Source organism: Alligator mississippiensis, chromosome 9 (genome assembly GCF_030867095.1).
Source record: "Alligator mississippiensis isolate rAllMis1 chromosome 9, rAllMis1, whole genome shotgun sequence".
Classification (NCBI taxonomy): Eukaryota; Metazoa; Chordata; order Crocodylia; family Alligatoridae; genus Alligator; species Alligator mississippiensis.
The window spans coordinates 66,296,822-66,318,391 of record NC_081832.1 but is presented as its reverse complement, the minus strand read 5'-3'; the positions used below and the strand labels follow the sequence as shown (position 1 = coordinate 66,318,391).

General features: G+C 45.7%; 1 protein-coding gene across 1 annotated transcript in view; it reads left to right on the top strand.

Annotated features, from left to right (window-relative positions):
- Positions 1 to 21,570, top strand: part of ARHGAP26 (Rho GTPase activating protein 26) — a 343,672-nt gene that overhangs the window by 181,768 nt on the left and 140,334 nt on the right. The window lies entirely within an intron of this gene.

Here is a 21,570-nt window from a genome sequence, read left to right as displayed (position 1 = left end):
AGCCAAGGCTGTGATGTAACTCCAGCTAGCTACAGATATCAAGGACAATAAAAAGTCATTTTTCAGATGTGGGGAGCCAGAGGAAAAGCAAGGGCAACATTGGACCCCTTCTAAACCAGATGGGACAACTGACCACCGATGCCCATGAAAAAGCAAACTTGCTTAATGGGTATTTTGCATCAGTTCTTCACCAGCCCCATGGGACGTCCCTGCCCGCTGTGGGTCAGGGAGGCCCTGGTGAGGGAGATTCCTTACCCACCATTGAAGCTGACTTCATGAAGGAACACCTTGACAGGCTGGATACCTTCAAGTCAGATGGCCCTGATGGTTTACACCCAAGGGTACTCAAGGAGCTGGCAAGCATCATAGTTCAGCCCCTGGCACAGATCTTTGAGAACTCCTGGCTCTCTGGTGAAGTTCCTGGAAGAAAGCCAATATGGTGCCTATCTTTAAGAAAAGGAGGAAAGTAGATCCGGCAAACTACAGACCCATCGGCCTGACCTCTATCCTGGGGAAGGTCTTGGAAAAGATTATCAAAGAGGCCATCCTTAACAGACTAGCTAACGGCAATATTCCGAGGGATATCCAGTATGGGTTTGTTGCACGTAGGTCTTGCTTGACCAGTCTCATCTCCTTTTACAACCAGGTGACCTATCACCTGGACAAGGGGGAAGAGATTGATGTCGTATATCTTGACTTCAAAAAAACCTTCAATCTGGTATCCCATGATCTTGGCAAAACTAGCTAACTGCGGCCTCGACCACACCATGATCTGCTGGCTGGGGAATTGGCTCCGCGGTAGGACCCATAGGGTGGTGGTTGACGGAAGTCAGTTGTCATGGAGCGCTGTGACCAGTGGGGTCCCTCAAGGCTCTGTCCTAGGGCCTATACTTTTTAACATCTTCATCAATGATGTAGGCATTGGTGTCAGTAGTGGGCTGGCCAAGTTTGCTGACAACACCAAACTCTGGGATAAAGCATCCACACCTGAGGACAGGAGGGTGATCCAGGCCGACCTTGACAGGCTCAGGAAATGGGCGGATGAGAACCTGATGGTGTTTAACACCGAAAAATGCAAGGTTCTCCACCTTGGAAGGAAAAACCTGCAGCATGCTTATAGACTCGGCAGTGCTATGCTGGCTAGCACTATGGCTGAAAGGGACTTGGGGGTCATGATAGACCACAAGATGAACATGAGCCTTCAATGTGATGATGCGGCTAGTAAAGCGAGCAAAATGCTAGCTTACATCCGTAGATGCTTCTCAAGCAAATCCCAGGATGTCATTCTCCCGTTGTACTCGGCCTTGGTGAGGCCACAGCTGGAGTAATGCATCCAGTTTTGGGCTCCACAATTCAAAAAGGATGTGGAGAAACTTGAGAGGGTGCAGAGGAGAGCCACGCGCATGATGAGAAGTTAGGAAAACAGATATTATGATGAGAGGCTGAGAGCCATGGGACTCTTCAGCTTGGAAAAGCACAGGCTCAGGGGTGACCTGGTGGCCACCTATAAGTTTATCAGGGGTGTTCACCAGTATCTGGGGGAACGTCTTTTCACCAGAGCTCCCCAAGGGATGACGAAATCGAACAGTCACAAACTCCGTCACGACCGATTCAGGCTGGACATAAGGAAGAACTTCTTTATTTTCCGAGCCCCCAAGGTTTGGAATAGACTGCTGCTGAGGTGGTTCAGGCACCCACTTTGAACTCCTTCAAGACACATTTGGATGTTTATCTTGCTGGGATCCTGTGATCCCTGCTGACTTCCTGCCCCTGGGGCAGGGGGCTGAATGATCCTTCGGGGTCCCTTCCAGCCCTAATGTCTTTGAAATCTATCTTGAAATTACTTTGGTTTCCTTAACCTTGATCTTTTTTTGGCTGTAAGTGATAGGGCTGGCCTTTACAAATCCTCATAATAAGCATAGGACTTCTTTGGTTAGTGTTTGTAGAAGTAAAAACACCATCCAGAAGTGACTGAGCCATTTATGGGTAAGAGGTGAAACCTTGCTATGTGTTCTCCATATCAGAACTGTGCGCACAGGAATTATTTGTGAGGACTTAAGGTAGAAGTGCAGTGAGTTAATGTATTAACAAATGAATACATCTGAGAAAGCATAAAACTATTTATTTAAAAGGAAAAACAAACAGACCTGAAACTATGCTAACAAATGACTCCAGATGCTTTCGTCTGAGGGAGTTGTGCTTGTTCCACAGAATCCAAAGCAAGGCTTTAAAAAACCCCCTTAAAGCAGGTTTAGATCTTAGTTTTGAAATCTCCTATGCTTACAGGTTCAAGCCAAGGTTTAAGGAGGTCTAGGTGCTTCTGTCAGCCAAATCTGTGCAAGAAATCTCATGACTGTTTCAATGCTTTTGGCTTTTTGACTTAAAGGAGGACTTGCATTTATTCAGTACAATGTTTTGAAGAGCTGGGAAGGAAGTAGATGGCAAAGTGTTTTTAACAGAGCTCCATTAGAGAGGGATTAAAAAAAAGCAAAATGTACTCAAGCAAGCCGTGTGTGTAGCAGAACATGCCATATTAAAAGGCAAAAGGGCTCTAAGCCATTTTTTTCCTATTAAAAATCTTCTCCCAAGAAAAAGCAGGAAGTTAGTATAACTAAAAGCATTTTGGTCTGGTTAAATTGGAATATGAAGCTAAATAGACTCTTACTGAATACTCTAGAAAGTGTTCTTGAACACTCTTATAGTTTCTAGATTCATATTAATAGATAACTGTGTATCATTTTGTTGCAGTGTATTGTCCCTTATGTCAGGGGATCCTCAGTTAGGAAGGATAGGATAAAACAGAGACCCAAGTAAGGCAGTGGTTCTGAGACACTATCACATTATGGGCCCTGAACAGATAGCCAGGACTAATGATAAGTTTTCTGTCATCTTCACATACAGGCCTGTATTACTTCTATCACAGGGGTAGGCAATGCTTTTTGGTCGGAGTGCCAAAAACCCCCACAATGCCTACCTTGGGAGGTGCTGGATTGCTGTCATGCCGGAAAAACAAAATGAGGGCAGGGGGTACATGGCAGGATGCCTTTCGTGTACCCCTTGCCCTCTGCCCCCCAGCCCTGCTGACCCTGCCCCCCAGCCTGGGCTCTGTGGCTGGCAGCAGCTACCCAGAACTGGGGCCGGCTGCAGCTGGGAGGCTGCGAACAGCTGTGCCGGCATCAGCTCTGTACCAGTGTGTGCATGCGCGCCTCGGACCAGGCGGCGGGGGAGGGGCCCGAGGCAGCGCAACCCCAGTCTCTCTCCAGCTCCTGGCACAGAGCTGGTGACTGGGTTCTGGAGCCTGGCGCAGCTGTTTATAGCCGGCCTGGGCTCTAGGTAGGCTGCAAACAGCTGTGCTGGGCTCCACAGCTCTATCCACAGGGGTAGAGCACTTATTCATATTTATCAGCAAATATTTGAAACCCAAGACAATGACACTGATCAAGCAATGAATTGGGCCCATTTTTGAGCTGCTTTATTTCGTACGTACTTTGCTTCCTCATTCATTTGCAATAAGGCTCTTGGGGTGCTTGTACACACCATGTGTTTTAATCCTCATTAAATTAAATGAGTTTATAAAATTTAGACTTGTTTATTCTGGAGTGTTGCATCTGTGTTTATACACACTAGGTTTTCAAACAAATTAAGCCTTGGAGCGTTGCATCTGTTTACATACAGTAGGTTTTCAAATAAATTAAGGTGGATCCCTGGCTGGCAGGAGAGCAGAACAGTCTAGCGCTGTCTCCCTCTCCAGTCCGGGGCCCGCACCCACCCTGTGCCCTTGCCCTCCCAAGCAGCTGTGGAAGCAGGGAGCCAGCAAACCATACAAGGGGGAAAAAAAAGAAAACAGAAGCAATTTGAAGGGGTGAGCTACAAAAAAGTCTCAGTGTCATCTGGTGGACAAAGAGGATCGTTACACATCTTTGAGTGCCTTTGTGTTTGCACGCAATAAATCCGTGGATGTGATGCTTTAATTCCTGGCAAGCCAAACTAGACTATGTCAGAGGAGTGTTAGTTTAATGCACCAGAAAGACTTTTAAAGCATCTGGAAAACCTGCTAGTGCAAACAGTCACACACTTGCAGCACAAGAAAGGGCAAAAAACGTGGTGTGTACAAAGGCCCTTGGCCATTAAGGTGGATTAGTAAGGAGTTTGCTGCTAATAACATTGTTAATAGCTGATACTTTTGAAACACCATCTATTAATAAAAATGAAGTTATCAGCTTGGATACTATGCCTGAAGAACGGTGATTACACCCAAAAGCTTGCTAAGAACTTTTTTCCAAATACTCAGTTGGTCTAATAAAAAAGATCGCATCTACTCAAAAGACCTTGCCGGCTCAGATAAACACCTGTTAAAATGATTGTTTAATGTACTTTTTTCATTGCAGCATAGTAATTATTACAAGTACCCTCAATACAATGGGTGGGCTTCAGAGAATGCGATTCTCCAATGAGCAGTGCTGGAACTCTGGATATGGCAAGTGGTGATGGGGGGGTAGAGGATCACTTTCCATCCCCTCCCAGTACATATGCAACCAAGCAGAAATGGGAAGGAGGCAGTGATTGCTATGGGGTTATGTGGCTACTTAAAGAAAGTAGACAAGGGAATAAACAGGTGTTAAGAGAGAAACCCCCCCCCACAGAAAGTAGGCAAGAGAAATGAGAGAGCTTCTAAGTTGCATTTTTTTTATTCACATTTTTCACTAAAAAAATCATATGTTTTTGTGCAGTCATCCTGGCAATTTTGGTCACTAAAACACCCCCTCTCAAGATTATTTCAGCAGTAACTAAGTACAATATTTTTCTTTTCCCTTGGACTCAGTTTTCTTGGAACTTGTTAGTGTTACTTTTTTGGCCCATGTGTACTTGAAACCTTTATTCTTCCTTCTCAGGACACACGCTTGCTGTTTTTTATGATGAAACCAGCTGGGAATATAACCAGCTGATATACAGTTGCTATGGGAATAATAGATAAGTTTAATGTGATTCACTGACAAGCATCTCTTTAAGAAGCAGGGAAAGTCCTGTGAAGCCCTGCTGGTATGAACTGTCTCCAATATTCTGAGGTTGTCTTGTCTGTGTCGGAAGGACTGTACCTACTAGCCTTTCTACAAAGGCATTTACAGAAGTTACTGTGAAACTTGGTGATCTAAGAAAGTTCCTGCTGTTTTGCTTCAAAGTCTGTGTTATAGAATAATACACACCGAGACCAAAGCTTTTAAACAAATAAAAAGGTTTTAAAAAAAAAAAAAGTCAATACATACACTTTATTTTTTCTTGCCAAATTCTGTAAGTACTTGAGTTACGTGCGTCTCTTGCTTAATCCATCTGTCACACCTTGATCTTTTTCCACACAAGGAGGGGGGAGTTTTCCTCCTATTTTAGGTTCCTGGCTTTATGGAAGAATTGTGCAAGACTAGAAGCATGTAGGGAGGAAAAAAACTATATATAGTTACTGTATATATACTGACACAGTATATTATATCATAATTTTGTTATATAATTCATTGATTTTCAAATTATACTTATAAGAGCTTTGGAAGAGTGAGAGCTTTGGCAATGTAGAACAGGAAAATGTTTGCATAACTTCTATTACAGAGGTTCAGAATTAGCCTCCTTGACTTGTTTTCCCCACCAAGACTCTTCTTGGATCTGTGAGGAGCAAACTCATTAATAAATATATTGGCATTTGAAAACATCTTATTCATGGCCTCCAAGACTTTCTATGGGTTTTTTCCCTTTGTGAGTCATACAAGCCATAGCTGCTTGTCTGCAAGCATCTCCTACCTGTCTGAGGCAACAGACTTTCCATTGAGACTGTATCTGTTTTCTTTTCTTGTGAAAGGTTAAAACAATTGAGTTTATTTTGTCAGAACGGTTTGGGCACGTATTTAACAATTAATTATCTTTAATCATTCCCAGCTGCTCCCTGCCTAAGAGTGACTTGCTCCTCATGCTCTTGCTTTGGTGGTATTTTCTGGTTTGCGTGTTTTAACCAAAAACATTAGTGATTGTTATCTCTAGTACAAATTGGGTACAACTTCTCAGCTTGGATGGTGTCCATCGGTTCTGCGAGGCAGTCACTACATGAGTGCAGTCAACAGTGGATGTTGCACAGAGGTCTTCTCATATTAACTCTCCTGCAGTAACCTGTAAACCAGAGTGGTAATGCCAGAAGTTGGCAGAATGAGTTCTGGACAGGAATTTTAGTAACACTTTAACACTTCTGTCCTAAATGAAGGATTGTGGGCCAGAAAACTCAGCAGCATCACTAGCCCAGAAATACAGTATGGTGAATGTTTGTGTTGTAGTCTTATTTTTGGCCTAGAGTGCAACAGAGGCCAGGTTCCCACCTGCTATCAGGAATGGTGCTTATGTTGGCACTTTCAGCAGGTCGGAGGATGGGGAAATCTTCTCACAGAGGCACCTGTTCCAGGAGATGAGCTGTTGCACAAATTTACGTAGGAGGCTTTTTGTCCTGAAGGTGTAGCAGGCAGACGCTTCATGGCACAGCAGGTCTGATTTCATCCCCATGGCAGCTGTTTATGCTGCTGTTTGGTAACTATTCATTTGTTTGATTTTTATGCATTACTTCCAGTAAGTCATTCTTGTCTAGGGGAGCCTGGAAATTTCCATTAGTCTCTGAGGCTTTTAAGAGGCACTTTTCTCAAATGTTCTTTACCTAGTCTGGCTGCCAAAAGAAAGTAGCAAAGAAGGATGGGAGACAGCATACATGGAAAAAATTAAAATTATTGCTGCTTCTGTTACTGTTGTCTTTCCCACTTCAGTATTATAATTTTTGCTGATTACTCATGATCTGTCTTCTTGAATGGAGATACTGTTATGTGACCTAGGGTTCACTGTAAGCTCCTAGGGGAAGACTTAGGCTGTGAAAACCTCAGTATTGTAAATAGTAGTGTAGAGTATGGGTGCTCTACACTACTATTGGGTACCATTTGCTGAACCCAGCCTGTGTTTACATGGCTTGTTTTAAGCTGTGTGAACATAGACTGGGATTGGCCTATACAGGTGTCCACTGATCCTGGGAGCAGTGTGGGGAAATGGGTGCAACTAACTTGGGGAGGGAATCAGTGGGCTAAAAATAGCCCTTTCAGGATGGGGGGAGGGGGAGTAGGAAGAGCCCAGCCCTGGGGATGTGCTTCAAATATGTACAAGCTTTTGATAGATTGGGTTAATCCGTTCCTGATCTAAGTTCACTTCCACCGGTGAACTAACTTAAATCAAGCACACCATATTGCGTGACTTAATGCCCCCCAAGTGCCTTCAGAGATGGGCATTTAGATCAACCTAACCATATAACTATGGTTAGTTATATACCTCTGTATTAAGCAACTTCCTTATTAAGTTTCTTAGTTAAACATGGGCCACTTCTGTACCATGGATTCTGGGACTGCCATTTGGTTTGAGTAGTACTGAAGACCAGACCTTCTTTCTTCCCCCTCCTGTAATGCAAAGGGTCACTCATGCAAAGGATGGTGGCAAATTAAAAAGTAATAAAAAGAAATGCATTCTTTCACAACAATGTAGATTGCAGAATTTATTGCCCTTGCAAGCTGGAGTTGATCTGTCCCTAACAGGACCCTCTTTTTGGTCCACATGTAGTCTAATAAAGCCTATGGTGCAGTATGTTTCATGGTGGTGTTTCTTGTAACTTTTTTTTCAAATGTTATGAGAGGCCTGATCCTTGTTGTGACAGCGCAGCCCTGGCCCCTTCCCTTCCATCTGCTCTGAGATGCATGTGCAGCCACTGCCAGCAACAAGTGGGCCTCTGACCCCAGTGCAGCCACGTGGCTGTCTGTTGCGAGTAGCCCCTGCTGCCTGCCGGGGAGCCCAGGCTGCTTGCAGGAGGCAGCCGCAAGCCTGCAAGTGGCTGTTTTGGAGTCTAGAGCCCTGACCCCATTCATTGTTGGTGGAAAGACAGCAGGGAAAGGGCCAGGGCACAGGGCATGGGGAGGGGGGCTAGCCCATTCCCCACTGCAGACCAGGCTTTGGCTGCATATGCAGGGGTAGTGCAGACCCTGCTGGGATGCCCCCAGGCTATGCCACGGCAGGGGCCTAGCTTCTGGCTCAGTGCAGCATGAGCAAGAGCAGGGGCTGGGGCTGGCACTGGCAGCACAGATCAGCCTGCCTTGCTGATGCTTGGGCATGGGAAGAGGAGTCCACCTGGGGCAGCCACCTCCTGCAAGCACCTTTCCCCAGCCCCATAGCCTGTCCTCAAGAGATGTGGATGGGGGTGGCAAGAGCCACCCAACCAGAGCCCTCCCGTGTGGGGCCACTGCACTCATGCAGCTCGCCCTGCTCTTTGCAACTGGGCCCAGCAGGATGGGGATAGGGATGTGCCACCCTGCTCCCCCACTCCACCCCGTTCCTGCACCCCATGGGAATGCCAGGCTTTGCAGGCATGCAGCCCCTGGCAATGAAGTGCAGCCCCAGCCCTTTTTTTGCAGTAGTCCATGAGGCACGCATGGCAACAAGCCCGGCTGGGACTCCAGACACTAGTGCAGCTACTTCTAAGCTGGCGGCTGCCTATCGCATCCAGCTGGGCTCTAAGCAGCTGCTGCTGGCCGTGGAGCCCAGGATGCTCGCAGCAAGGCTTGCAGCCTCTCTGTCATCTGCTGCAAGCAGCCTGAGCTCTGTGGCAAGCCCAGCCAGATATGGCATGCCAAGTAAAATGGCTTCATGTGCCATTTGGGGCATGCCCAGGGTTGGGGCTTTCAATCAATGCCCAGGACGAGTGGGACTTGCAGTGCCCCTTAGCCAGTCAGAGGCATAGGGGCCCCCGTTTTGTTCTGCCTTCAAAATGGCAGCCTTGACTGTGATATGGCTGTGAAATCAGGGGCCCCAGCCATGTTACATCTATGTGATCAGCCTCTGGGGCCTGTTAATTTTGTAGGTCCCTATTTATTTATCTCAGAGTGACAAAGGCTTTTGTTACACTTCCGTGGCTTTCAGCCCGTGTTCTATATCAACCCATAGTTTTAGGGTAGTTAACAATTTGGTGACATGATCATTAAGATCAATAAAGATCCCCTCTGTTTTTAATGTTTTGAAATAATAGTTTGTCATGGTTGCTAGTATACTGTTGCTTGCTGCAGAGAGACAAATCTAACAAGTATAATAAAAACCAGTTCTCTATGGAAAAAGGTGCAAAGAAGAAATCTTCCAGCTGCTTTTTGGAGGCAGGAAAAGAACATGCAAATATAGCAATGGCACCCGAATTAGGGTGAACATAAAAATTATAACTTAACTGAAGCTTGCTGCACATGGAAGCAGCTTCTCATTCACGTGTTCGTATGAGCCATAGAATCATAGAAAATTGGGGTTGGAAGGGACCTCAGGAGGTCATCTAGTCCAACCCCAGGCTCAAAGCAAGACCATCTTCAACTGGATCATCCCAACCAAAGCTTTGTCTAGTTGAGTCTTAACCTCCAAGGATTGAGATGCCACCACATCTCAGTGTTTTGCCACCCTCCTAGTAAGACAATTCTTCCTAATATCTAACCTAAACTTCCTTTGCTGCAACTTGAGATCATTGCTCCTTGTTCTGTCATCTGCCACAACTGAGAACAGTCTAGCTCCGTCCTCTTTTGAACCCCATTTGAGGTAGTTGAAGGCTGCTATTAAATCCCCTCTGTCTCTTCTGTAGACTAAATAAGCCCAGTTCCCTCGGTCTTTCCTCATAAGTCATGTTCCCCAGCCCCCTCACTGCTTTTGTTACCCTCCGCTGGTCCCTTTCCAATTTGTCCACATCCTTTCTGTAGTGGGGGGCCCAAAACTGAACTCAGTACTCCAGATGTGGCCTCACCAGCGCTGAATAGAGGGGAAGAATCACTTCCCTTGATCTACTGGCAACACACCTACCAATGCAGCCCAGCATGCCATTAGCCTTCTTGGCAACAAGGGCACACTGGTGGCTCACATTCAGCTTATTGTCCACTGTAACCCCCAGGTCCTTTTGTGCAGAGCTGTTGCCCAGCCAGTCAGCCCCCAGCCTGTCCTGGTCCATGGGATTGCTCCATCCTAAGTGCAGGGCTTTGCACTTGTCCTTCTTGAACCTCATGAGATTTTTTTGGCCCAATCCTCCAATTTGTCTAGATCACTCTGAATCCTGACTCTACCCTGCAGCATATCTACTACTTCCCACAGAGTAGTGTGAGAACTCTGAGAGTTTTCTTTCATCAGCATTTAGGCAGTATGTGAGTTTTGGTGGTGTGTTAAACTTGGATACAGACTGTGGTCAAGAGATCTCAGTGAAGAATAGTTGGAAATCTTAGAGGAACCATATTGCATGGATAATTTAATTATTGTGCTTAACTGAAACCACCTGCAGCTGCTGTAGGAAGACAAAGAACAGCAAGATCTGCATTCCCCTTGAGGTGCCTCCAGTAGAGAACCATCCTAACTGCCAGGCTTGTTCAAGCTCTCACACATTTTGAACATTAATGAAAGCTGCATGTTTTTGTTGTAACATTTCAGTTCCCTTTATTTTCTTAGCTATTACCTTAGGCCTTTTAAGGGGTGTTTCACCTTTAACATATTTCATTAGGGCTTCAGTTTCTTGTACAGCTACACTCTCTTCCCTGAAACATCATAGTATAACACAGCTGACAGTTGTTAGTTTAGACCCAGTGCAAGCAACTAAAGATGACACACTCCTATAATGCTACAGGAAATGTGAATCTGGAATTTGGTTTTAACTGTGGAGCCAGCTTCTGAGATCGTTGCTCACCTCTTACAAGCTCCCACTGTAGTCAGTGCGGTTTTAAGTAAAACAGAGTGAAACCTGAAAGTGAGCTTTAGGCTTTGGTCTTCAAGCAAAGTAAGTTCAGAGGAGTTGTATAGTGCAAAGTAAGATTTGAGAATATAGGAGCTACGCTGTTCTAAAATCAGGACAAGGGAGCTGACACCATAAGTCTGAGCTGCTCTTTGGATTGCCAAAATGAAGACAGTAGGGAACAATCAGTCCAGTTTCTCCTAACCGCCCCCCCCACCCCAAAACCAAAAAAAAAGTCCATGTTAACTAAGTTGATCACTATAATTGATTCTGCAGTCATTGTTTGCATTTTTGGTACCTTCAGAGATCATCTAGTTCAGGGCAGGATCATCCCTATCCAAACCCATTGTCTAATGCCATGGTGGCCAGACTGCGGTGCAGCATGCGGCTCGCCAGCACAGTACTTGAGCCTGTCCGGGGTTTCTCCTCTGAAGCCCTGCTCACTTCTCCCCAAGGCGGCTCTGAGGAACACTGGGGGCGGCGATTGCAGCCGTGTCACTTACCCCAGGGTGTGCTCCCCACGGGGAAAGCTGGAGTGGCTCAGCAGTGCAGGGGGGAGGTGTGGAGTGTCACCTCCACTCCGGCTCTCTGGCTTTGGAGGATTGGATGTGGCTCCCAGGGTGAGTAACTCTAGCCACCCCGGCTACACAATTGCAAGACAATTCCTTGACCTGCCACAGGGGGACCACCACACTAACCTGCAAGCAGACCATGGAAGCCAACATCCTGCTGCTGCAACGGTAGTTAAAATATGCTTGCAATATCTCCAAGGGAGAGAACTACTTTAAAGGAGGGCAAAAACCCCACAGTCTGTACCAATTTGACCATGGGATAAAATCCCTTCCTGACCACAAATATAGCAATCAATGGGTCTGTCCCTGAGTAGAGGGGTCACACCCTCTAGTCAGAGATCTCCATATTTAAGTCCCAGCTGAAGTACTGGCACACTCCAGTCAAAATCCACAGCCTCGGGTGCAGTCAACACCCAGTGCTTCTGAGGAAGGTGAAAAATGTTTAAACTCTGAAAATGAATGTATTTTTCTGTTGCGTGTTGCATTTCAGGAGATAATTATATTCTTTTTATCTTTAAAGAGCTTTTCTTTGTTGGTGACTCACTTAAATTACCTTGTTTCTTTCACTTCAGTAATCCTACAATAATAAAAGACTCCTGAAAACTTCTTTTACAGGGTTTCAGATTTGTAACGAGGAGGTGGAACATAGCTGACTTTCCTCTCCCTTAAAAACAGTCCATTTTCATGAAAGACAATAGTGTGTAGTTTGTGCATATACTTTTTGCACCTTGTCAAAAGAGGACCATAAAGGCTCCAGTAAATCAACTCAGTACCCGTGTTTGAATTTCAGTTGCATCTGTCCAGAATGAACTTGATATACAGAAATTGGAGGCTAGGTAGGTTCTCTTTTCTTTGTTCACCATCTGAAAGTAGAGTTAAGGCTGCCAACTGTTGGTTTAGGAGGATTTTCCCTTTCTTAGAAATCTTACTGGTAGGAAACTTTCTGACAGGCTTCTTACACTTTTTCCTAGCTGCAAATCTATCCTATTACTCCTAGCCATACCTCCGTCCACTTCTTCAAAGTGTACATCCTTCTATCAGAGCTGACCTGAGCAGAGTGTGAGGCGCTGCCCCCGCTTCAATCCTACGGGCCCTGGACCCGAAGAAGCTGCCGCCACCATTGGCTGTGGCTGGGGTGAGGGGATTAGTGAGTGGCTGGACACGGAGCTGCCACTCCACCCAGCTCCATGCTGCAGCTGCTCTGCCCAGCTCCATTCCCCAAAGCACAGGGCCTGGGGCGGTTGCCCCAATTTGCTCCCCCCTAGGGATGGCCCTGCCTTCTGGTGTTTGATTTTTGTACCATCCACTCCCATATGTATTCTTGAGCCTTTTTGACACTTTGCTAAGTGCACGTTTGACTTGTTTCAGTTGTTCTGGGCATGCTAATCAAGAACTTGGCGATATGTTTAATACTTAGTAGGTTCACAACGGTCATGTTAACGTGCACCCTGTAGATGATTAAGATTTTTTTATAGTGCTTTAGTCATGCCTGATCAAGAGATGAAGAGCCTCATTCAGCTTCTGGATGTTGCTTGGTTCTTGTAAAAAATGTGACCTGTATTTGGTCACAGAATTTGAATGAACTATTAATTCAGTCTTGTTCCTTTGCTCCCCGTATTTGTTCGTTCTCGTTTATGCAAAACCCAAGGTTTGTATGTTGCTTTCCAGGCAAGCAAAGTACACCTATCATTACAGTCATCCTAACTTTAAGTTATGTGGTTTCCTGCCACATGGAGGTGGTGAAGGACAGAATGAAAGAATTGTGAAAACCACATGAAATACAGGACACCACAACTCTCACAAGTCTACTGGAATTACTTTCAGAGACTCAAGTATGCATGCATCTTCATTCTGAGATGACTGTATACATTTATTTCCTGGAAACAGTTGATAGGAGCTGTGATTTTGGGGCAATGGCTGGTTGCATCTGGAAACACAAGATTAGCTTCTGCAAATATGCAGGTTGGAGACACCCCTTCCTATCGCTAGCCTTCACCAGTTTAGCTGGAGTGTGCAGAAGAACTGAGTTTTTCAAGTCAAGGAGTCTTCTCATTCCCTTGCATCCAACTGCTTTGTTAAGACCACATAAGGAAAGAAGTATATTTCATATAGTTCAAGTGGTTTAGACCTTGCTTATCAATCATAAGTTTTAGCAATAAGAGGCTTCATTGTCATGATTTGCCTTGAGGTGGATGCATAATTCTGAGCTGCCTTTGTGGGCAGCAAGTACTATAAGGAAAGCAAAGACTGCTGAAAAGAAATTCCCTCACTTCCCTGTTATAGTTTTGCTCGAGAAAGCAAGAGGTAAGGTGAGGAGAATCACTCCCCACATCTGATATTGATGTTTTAAAAACCTTTTGGGGGCCTCTCTTTCCTTGAACAGTTGTTCTAGGAGAAATTCTTAAGTGTTGATTCCCATCTCACCACCGCCTCCTCCATTTTTCATTGCTAGCCAAAGCTCTGTCTGTGTAGAATGTCTACTGGGTAAAGGCCAAATGCATAGGTTGACGCTGCCCAGATTCTGAAGTTTACTGCATTATAAATTCATGAATTAAAGTGCTGAAGTATAAGGCTTTGGGTAGAGGGGTATTGTCCTTGAAAACCCTTTAAAGACAACTTCTCCCTCACCCAGATAGAATCATGGTGAAGGTTAACTTAATGTTCCTGACTTGCCTTCTGACTAGCAAACCAGCCATCAGGTCACTTCTACACAATGTTAACTCCCCTGAGTCTGCTTGGCTAAGTTAGAAAGTTAGGCTGCATACATGCTTTCAGTTAACCTAGGAGAATTCTTCCAGGTTTTCTCTCTGGGTAGAAAAACCTACCCAGAGCCATATGTGCAGACATTTGAATAATGAAGCCATGGAGAGCTTGCAGTGCTGACACTGTGGAGCTGGGAGAAGGGAGGGGGGCACTGGAGGTGGGAGGGGGTGACCACTCTGTGCACTCATCTGGGTACACCTAGGCTTTTGTAGTCTTCCTGGTGACAGATCATAGAAGTGCATAGGGCAGCCCTGATTGGCTGACCTAGACTTCCCATTTTCCTGCAGTACAACATGGGGATTGCAAAGGGGGGTTAATCTGAAGCAGCAGACACCAGTGCGTGACACTGTCTCCCTGCAGCAGATGTGGAGAGAAGCTGAAGGACAGTGTTCTCTTCTGAGAGAAGCCACGTTATGTGCAGTCATTCACTGTCCCAGGAAAAACTCTCCTGGGAGTTATTTAACCCTGGTTGTTTCCAGGTTACTTTTCTCTTCAAGTGTCCATTTTTACCCTGGAAGAAAGCCTGAACATCTGCACAGACATGGTTTCACCTGAGAGAGCAGCTTTCCCAGGAGAAACTGAACATCTGTATATGAGGCCTTAGTCCACAAGAAGAGAAGCAAAACATTGAAGAGCCTTCTTATTTGAAAATCATTCTGTACAAATGGCTATTTTTGATAAGAGTAATTGCTTGTAACAGGCCTAAAGCTTGGATACCCTCAAACAAAAATATATAAGAAGTGTATAGACAAGAACACATGCAATACTGATTTTGATGCGTCAGCATTTCTTCCTGTTTTTTCTTTTAGCTGCATCCATGTCTTGTATCAGCTGTCTGTCCCTCTTAAATTCAGCCAATAAAACTCTCAAAAAAGCTGGTATGTACAGACTTCATGAACTATTTATGGCATGACAAACAATAATGGAGTTAAAGCTGCTGGGAAAAGCATTGGTAAAGGGAATCCCTGCATCATCATTTGCACAGAATCACCTGGCTGGATCCATTGTAAAATGGAAAAGAACCTAACCTGCTTTCTTTTTAAAAAAATATTCTGGTTATTAGCTGCTTTCCTGTACTGTGTAAACTAGAAGCATTTTGCTACAATTTTACAGCTAAACTTTTAACCTCCTAAAGTTTCATTAGACTATTAATAGGTCCATTCCCCCCGCATTCCTTCCTTGGAAAAAATTGTTTAAGAAGAGCTTGAAATAATGAAAGAGGCTTCTGTTTTCTTGATTGGGGTGCTAAATGGTGTTATCAGCTCCCTGCTGGCTCCCTTGCTAGTCAGGAGCAGCAAGGGGGGGAACCCCTCCCTAATCAGAGCATCCTGCTGAGGCCTGGCTACACCCCGCACTGCCCCCCCAGCTTAGCAGTGTGGCAGGAAAGGGAAGGCTTATCTAGCACCCCTCCGGCTTCTAGCCTGAGCCACTGCTGGCATGTGCCTCTATTTCTTTAGTCCAGAGGGAGAATGTCTGGACAGTTGCAAACTGATTCAGCCTAACCAGGTTAGAGTAATCTGCAAAGATTGAAACAATTTAGGATCAGGATTTTTTGAATGTCTGTCCCTAAACTTAAGTCTACAGCTAGGGCTCTTTCTCTGTCCCTCCCCCCCTCCAATTAGTAGTCCATAGCCTAAATCAACTAACCAAACTTGCATCATTTTCCCCAGGAGCCCACAGTAGCTGCCCTACTCCTTAGTAAAGCCACTCTGTGCCTCACAACTAAACATTGAGCAAAATGATCCACTCGCAAACAAAATGACTAACCTCCCCCACAGTACTTGTACACCCCAAACAAAACCCCTCCACTACTGGCTGGCTATCCCAGCCAGCCTCTTGGGATTACCCTACTGCCTGTTTGATTCCTTAGTCAGCAGTCTGCACTCTTCCCTCAGTGAGCTCCCTTTCACGCTCTAGTCTGAGACAGGGTTATATAGCTGCAAGGCTCTACCCCTTCTAGTCACCTGGCCTTGGCCTTTCCCTCTTCCAACAGGGCACAGGGGTTCTTCATTACTAATCTGCATGGTTCTTTCGGAGCTGTCTGTAGCCTGCCTCTCCCTAGCTTGAACCCTTTCCTCCTGTTTTCTGCAGGACTGCACTCTCTCTTCTTGAATAACAGGAGTTAGGGATCCTTGTTATACCTTCCTTAATACCCTCCACCACACTGCATGTTCTTTCAGCGAAATATTTACTTGAGCAGCCTAGATATGATCTTTTCAAAAGAAAAATTCTAAGCTTCTTGTAAGGGGAATAGTGGAAAATACTAAAATAAATGCTTCCCAAAAGTTGTCCATACTTTCTTCCTTGCTTTTTCCCACTTTTTCATGGTCTCTTTTCTATTCAGTTTGCTTACCCTCTTTCTTGTTTCTCCTTTCCTAGAGAATAGACTTCCTCCATTTTCCATCATTACTTCTAGAAGGACAGAGCTTCAGTCTCCTTGTTCATTTCAAGTATAATTTCTCTTGTCTCTTCCATACTCCACTGTCGGTCCCCACTTTTTCTCTCAGGTCTATTTTCTTCTTGCATCCTCTCTTCCCCATTCCCATCCCCCTTTCTCATTCTTTTCCCTCCCTTCTTTTCCTTCTCTTTCATCTCCATTTCCCTTTCTCTTCTTCTCTCTCTCCATTTCCTTTATAGTTCCTGCTTGTCTTTTGCCCACAAACTGGGGTGAGCAGAAAGATGATCCTATATCAGCCTAGTTTTCACACCAGGTTTTTGGTAGCTGCCTCCACAATTTCCTTCAACCACCATAGAATCACAAAATGGTTAGAGCTACTTTCTCCCTTCTTTTCACCTTTTACAGGCCCCCCCCCCGGTTCTACATGCTCCATTTTTTACAGTATCGTAAGGAGCAAAGGGAGATCCGTTTTCTGCATCTGTTCTTGAACTGATTCAAGATGTGCTGCAAGCTGAGAGCAAGTGGTCTGCATTGATGTGTAGAGCTTTGACACATTTTGGCTCAGTAGAGAAGCCATAAAGACCATGACTGGCTTCTTTCTAACTGTTATTTCAGCATAAGGTGAAATTCTCATTCCAGAGAGTTTCCAGGCTGAGCCAATCCACCTAATAGTGGGCAAGATTATTTCTGCATCGCATGTAATTCAAACTGCTGGTGGTTGCTTAGTGTAGATTGTGCGGGCCAGGAGCGATCCGAGGCCCTCGGGGGCGCGCGCCGGGCTGTGGCCAGCAGCCCGGGCACGCTGGGTCGGAGAAAGCAGGCGACACGCTAGAATTAGGCACAGATGCGTAATGGTTGATTCAAGATTGTTTACTTACACCGAAGATGGTCGCGGTGTAGGCTGGACAGTTTCCCAGGCACAGCTCCGCTTAAATCCTCGTTTGAGGACTGCGACAACACTTGGATCTCTCCCACGGAGTTGTCGAGGCTCCGTGGATCCTTTTTTTGCGCGCAGGGAGAGGGATACGTCAAGGATTGCGCTCGGCGACGGGGAGAGGCTAGAGGCTGATCAGACCTCTGTTGCCTTCTTGAAATGCGCTGGGTCCGATAGGCTCTGCAGCGCTTAGAGATCTTCACACAGCGTGAAGTCTCCTCCTCCTGGTGTTCGTGGAGTCTTCCAACTTGGGCGGAAACCACTCAAGCTTTTTATATGGCTAGCAAGCCAATCACTAGCCGCCACGTGTGAATAATTTAACGCAAGCCAATAATGGGGCTCGAATTATAATACAAATGGCGGGAACTCTTTGCAAAGTGCATTTCTGTGCTGCAAAGAAGAAATGCACACTGCAAAGAAAGCTACAAATTGGCAGGAAAATAATTCAGTGGTGCCAAAGCGCGCACAAACAAAAATCACACCCTTGGGTTGTGACATAGATATCCTTACCTGTTTGAAAAAAACCCACCAACATACTAGCATGCTTCAGTCAGTCCAGTGTTCTCCATAATTCTTGCTTCCCTGTTCTGTTTGATGGGGTGATTGCATTGTCTGATCATATCTTTGTCTTGTTGTGACATTGGAAACCTTAAACTAAATTAAAGCTTCAGATGCTGCTTGCCTCCCATTGACGCTAATCTTAAACCATTTTGTAGAGTGCCAGATCTTGCAAGGTGGCCATTCTTGCATACTGGAGACCATTTCACAAGCGGCGAATGTAGCAAAAGTATATGCCATTGTTGGTACAAGACCATTCATTAAAGTAATGTGAGCTACAGTGTGCAATATAGGTGGCATGGAATTAATTGAGCTTCCATGAACCATTAATTTGCTTTCAGGGATTTCAAAATTTAAAAGCAGTAAAATGTTAAGGGCTTTTACACTACCCCAAAATAAATGTGTAGGTGTTTGAATTTAGGGATAGTGAAAGGTTTCTGATGAGTAGCCAATAGATTTTCTGTCTCTCTTTACACACAACTCTATACCAAACCACACAGTAGGAGTGCTAGTTCTTTTGTATTTAATTCTTTGTGGTTTTTCGTGGTCACTGTCTCGGCTTGGCCTAGCAGGAAACTGGCCAGACAGATCACACTCCTTTCTTCAGCTCCTTGGTACAGGATAGAGAAAATGTACATAGTCTCAGAAAACTCCAAGTGCAGCTCATGAGTGAGGGCACTGAGGGAAGAAAAGAGTGGCTATAGTTGGTGGCAGTCCAGGAAGTCATGGTAGAGTCTCTTTCACTTGCTTCTCATGGAAAGGGCAGGCTGTTGACACTGCCTGGTCTAGGTGGTGGACAGAAGTGACCATAGCCAGTAGGGCTGTGCAAAGCTTTGGGTGCTGATTCAATTGGGAGGAGATTCAGCCTGATTCGGCAGCTGAATCTCTGAAACTGAATTGAATCAGGAGACCAATAAAAAGGTCCAAATCGATTTTGAAGCTCTCTGAATCAATTTGGGAAAGATTCAGATAGCTTCGGAGATTCGGGCAGTCCCCACTCGCCATTGCAGGGAGCTGGACTTGGACTCTGTGCTGGTAAGTAGGGGGTGGAGGGAGGCTGGAGGAGGGTGGAGGGGACCATGGGGAAGACCCCCTGCCCCCCCCCCCCCCCCCATGGCTGCCCTGCCCGGCCCCAGCTTCCAGTTCTTAAAAAAAAAAAAAAAGCCCCCCCACTCAGTCTGCTGCAGCGGCCGTTGGGGCTTCTGGGGGCTCATGGCAGAGTCCCCAATGCAGTGCAGGGCAGTGGGGGACAGTGGCCATCAGTGAGTGGGGGCTTTTTTGTTTTTTTTAAAGAGCTGGGAGCCAGGCGGGGCAGCCATGGAGGGTAGTGGGGGGAGCTGGGACAGCAGACGGGGAATGGGGGCTCGTGACAGCCCCTCACAAAGTGTGGGGCAGCAGGGATTGTTCCATGACTGGCAGCAACCAGTGAGTGCTGGGCTTTTTTTAAAGAGCCAGGAAGCTGGGGCTGGGCAGGGCAGCCATTGACAGGGCTGGGACAGCGGGCAGGGGATGGGGCCTGATTGATTCGGCGATTCAGTGGTGGCTGAATCTCCGAATCAGATTTGGCCGAATCAGTTCGGGACAGTGATTCGAATCACCAAATCAAATCACTGTCCCCTGAATCATCTGAATCCAAAGCGAATACTAGCCGCTTTGCACGGGCCTAATAGCCAGGGCTCTTTGGAGCAGCTGCTACTGGAGGACACCGGTTCTTCTGGCAATAGGCAGCTTGTACAGGGTGTGCCAGGCCAGGTGGGCTTGCTTTGGTGTTGCTGTCACTAGGTGCCAGCTCCAGATCATGTCAGAACAGGTGGCAGGGATACAAATATGATGAACTTTGACCGTCCATGTGAAGAGTGCCTTCCCAATCAGGATTTGAAAGCACATCCCACCACTGTGGAGCATGGGGAGTGACAGCAGGCTACTGGGACATCACTCATCGCTGTTCACAGCTGGAGAAGTAGGCAGCAATCAGGGAGGGCTCATTGCATACAGAGGTGGTGTTAATCTGAGGTAATCAGTATCCAAGAGGAAAAGTTCCTGATGGAGATTGAGGTTGCCCACCAAATGCAAGAAGGCAATGGCTAGCATCACCAGGGGAAGGGCTCACCAGCAAAGAGCAGGTGCTGAAGGGCTGCAGGCAGAAGACATCAAGTTGGCTTGCTGGGTCGATCAGGCCCTCATTGATGGGCTGGTAATGGACAGCCTGCTGGAAGAGTGTCACCTGTTCCAGAAGTCAACGAGAAGTTTCTGGAGCCTTTTAAGCAGGGTCACTGGTGGGTCCAGGATGACACACCTCTTCCACAGAGTAGCAGCTGCCAGGTTATTGATTACCAGGGCCCAGCCACAGTAGGAGAGGCTGTGCAGGTGCCAGCACCACTGCTGTAGTTGCCCATCAACCTGCTCACCAAGGCCTTCCTGCTTTTTTGCTAGATAGGCTAGTGGGCCTAGGAAAATGTCCAGGGCTTTGAAGCCACTGTGGCACCAGGGCAAGTCTTTGGACAGATCTGGGAGCTGATTGTTTGTCCAGGTGCCCAGCAGAAACGTGTTGCTTCTGGCCCAGTTGATATGGTCTGAGGTGGTATGCTCATGGACTCACTAACATCTGATGAGAGAGAGAACGCCTTCATATTGAACAATATTGACTGAAATCTTGGCCTCATTGAAGTCAATGGCAAAACTCCTATCATCTTACATTGAGCCAGAATTTCATCTTGTTTTTAAGTATGACTTTCTTTTTGTGTGGAATGTACTTATTTCTATATTATCCTTAGGCGCAATAATTTCTGGGCTGTTGGGGAATAATGTAGCCAAGAATGTTTGTGATAAATGTGCCCCACGATAAATAGTTTAAGAAAAAATAATGTAAAGAAAATTGTTCAGTAGGCCACCAAAATTTTCTTATTACTGCAGTCCATTTGTCAGTCTCTTGCATGAATATACATGATAATGTGAGGATCATTTTGATTTGTTGCCTCTGAGCTAGCTCACCAGCTTGAGTTATTTCTTAATGCCTACATAAGGAGACAGTGACTGGGTAGAGAGTAATAGGAGCTTCCCATGGTTCTTAGCAGCAGCAGGAAAAATCAGAGCTTGGTCTGACTGGTGTGCTTTTGGAATTTTTTTTTTTATTGCAAATAATCACTCTCCCTATTTTTCTATCTTCCAGCTAGGCGATAGCAGGTTATTTGCCATGTCTGTAGATTGTTTAGAGAATGATTTTTAACACATTTTTCTTTGCACAGTTGTGTAGGTGTTGCTTCATTTAAATGTTGCAGTTAAAATGTTGGCGGTTTTTTCCCCCCCCAATTCTCTGTGTACTGTATACAAAAGGTGACTTGTTGGGGAGGGAGGATTGGGAGAGGGCAGTGGTCATAGAACATAATTGCTTTTCATTTTTGTTGTGGCTTGCAAAGAAGGAAAAAACTGCTGCTATGGCAACAGGTGTTAGTACGTACTAGGCTGTGTGGTTCCCATAGACGACAGTGGTCGGGAAAGTTTGCCATAATAACCATAAGTAGCAGAAGCCTTGGGTGGATTTTATCAATAA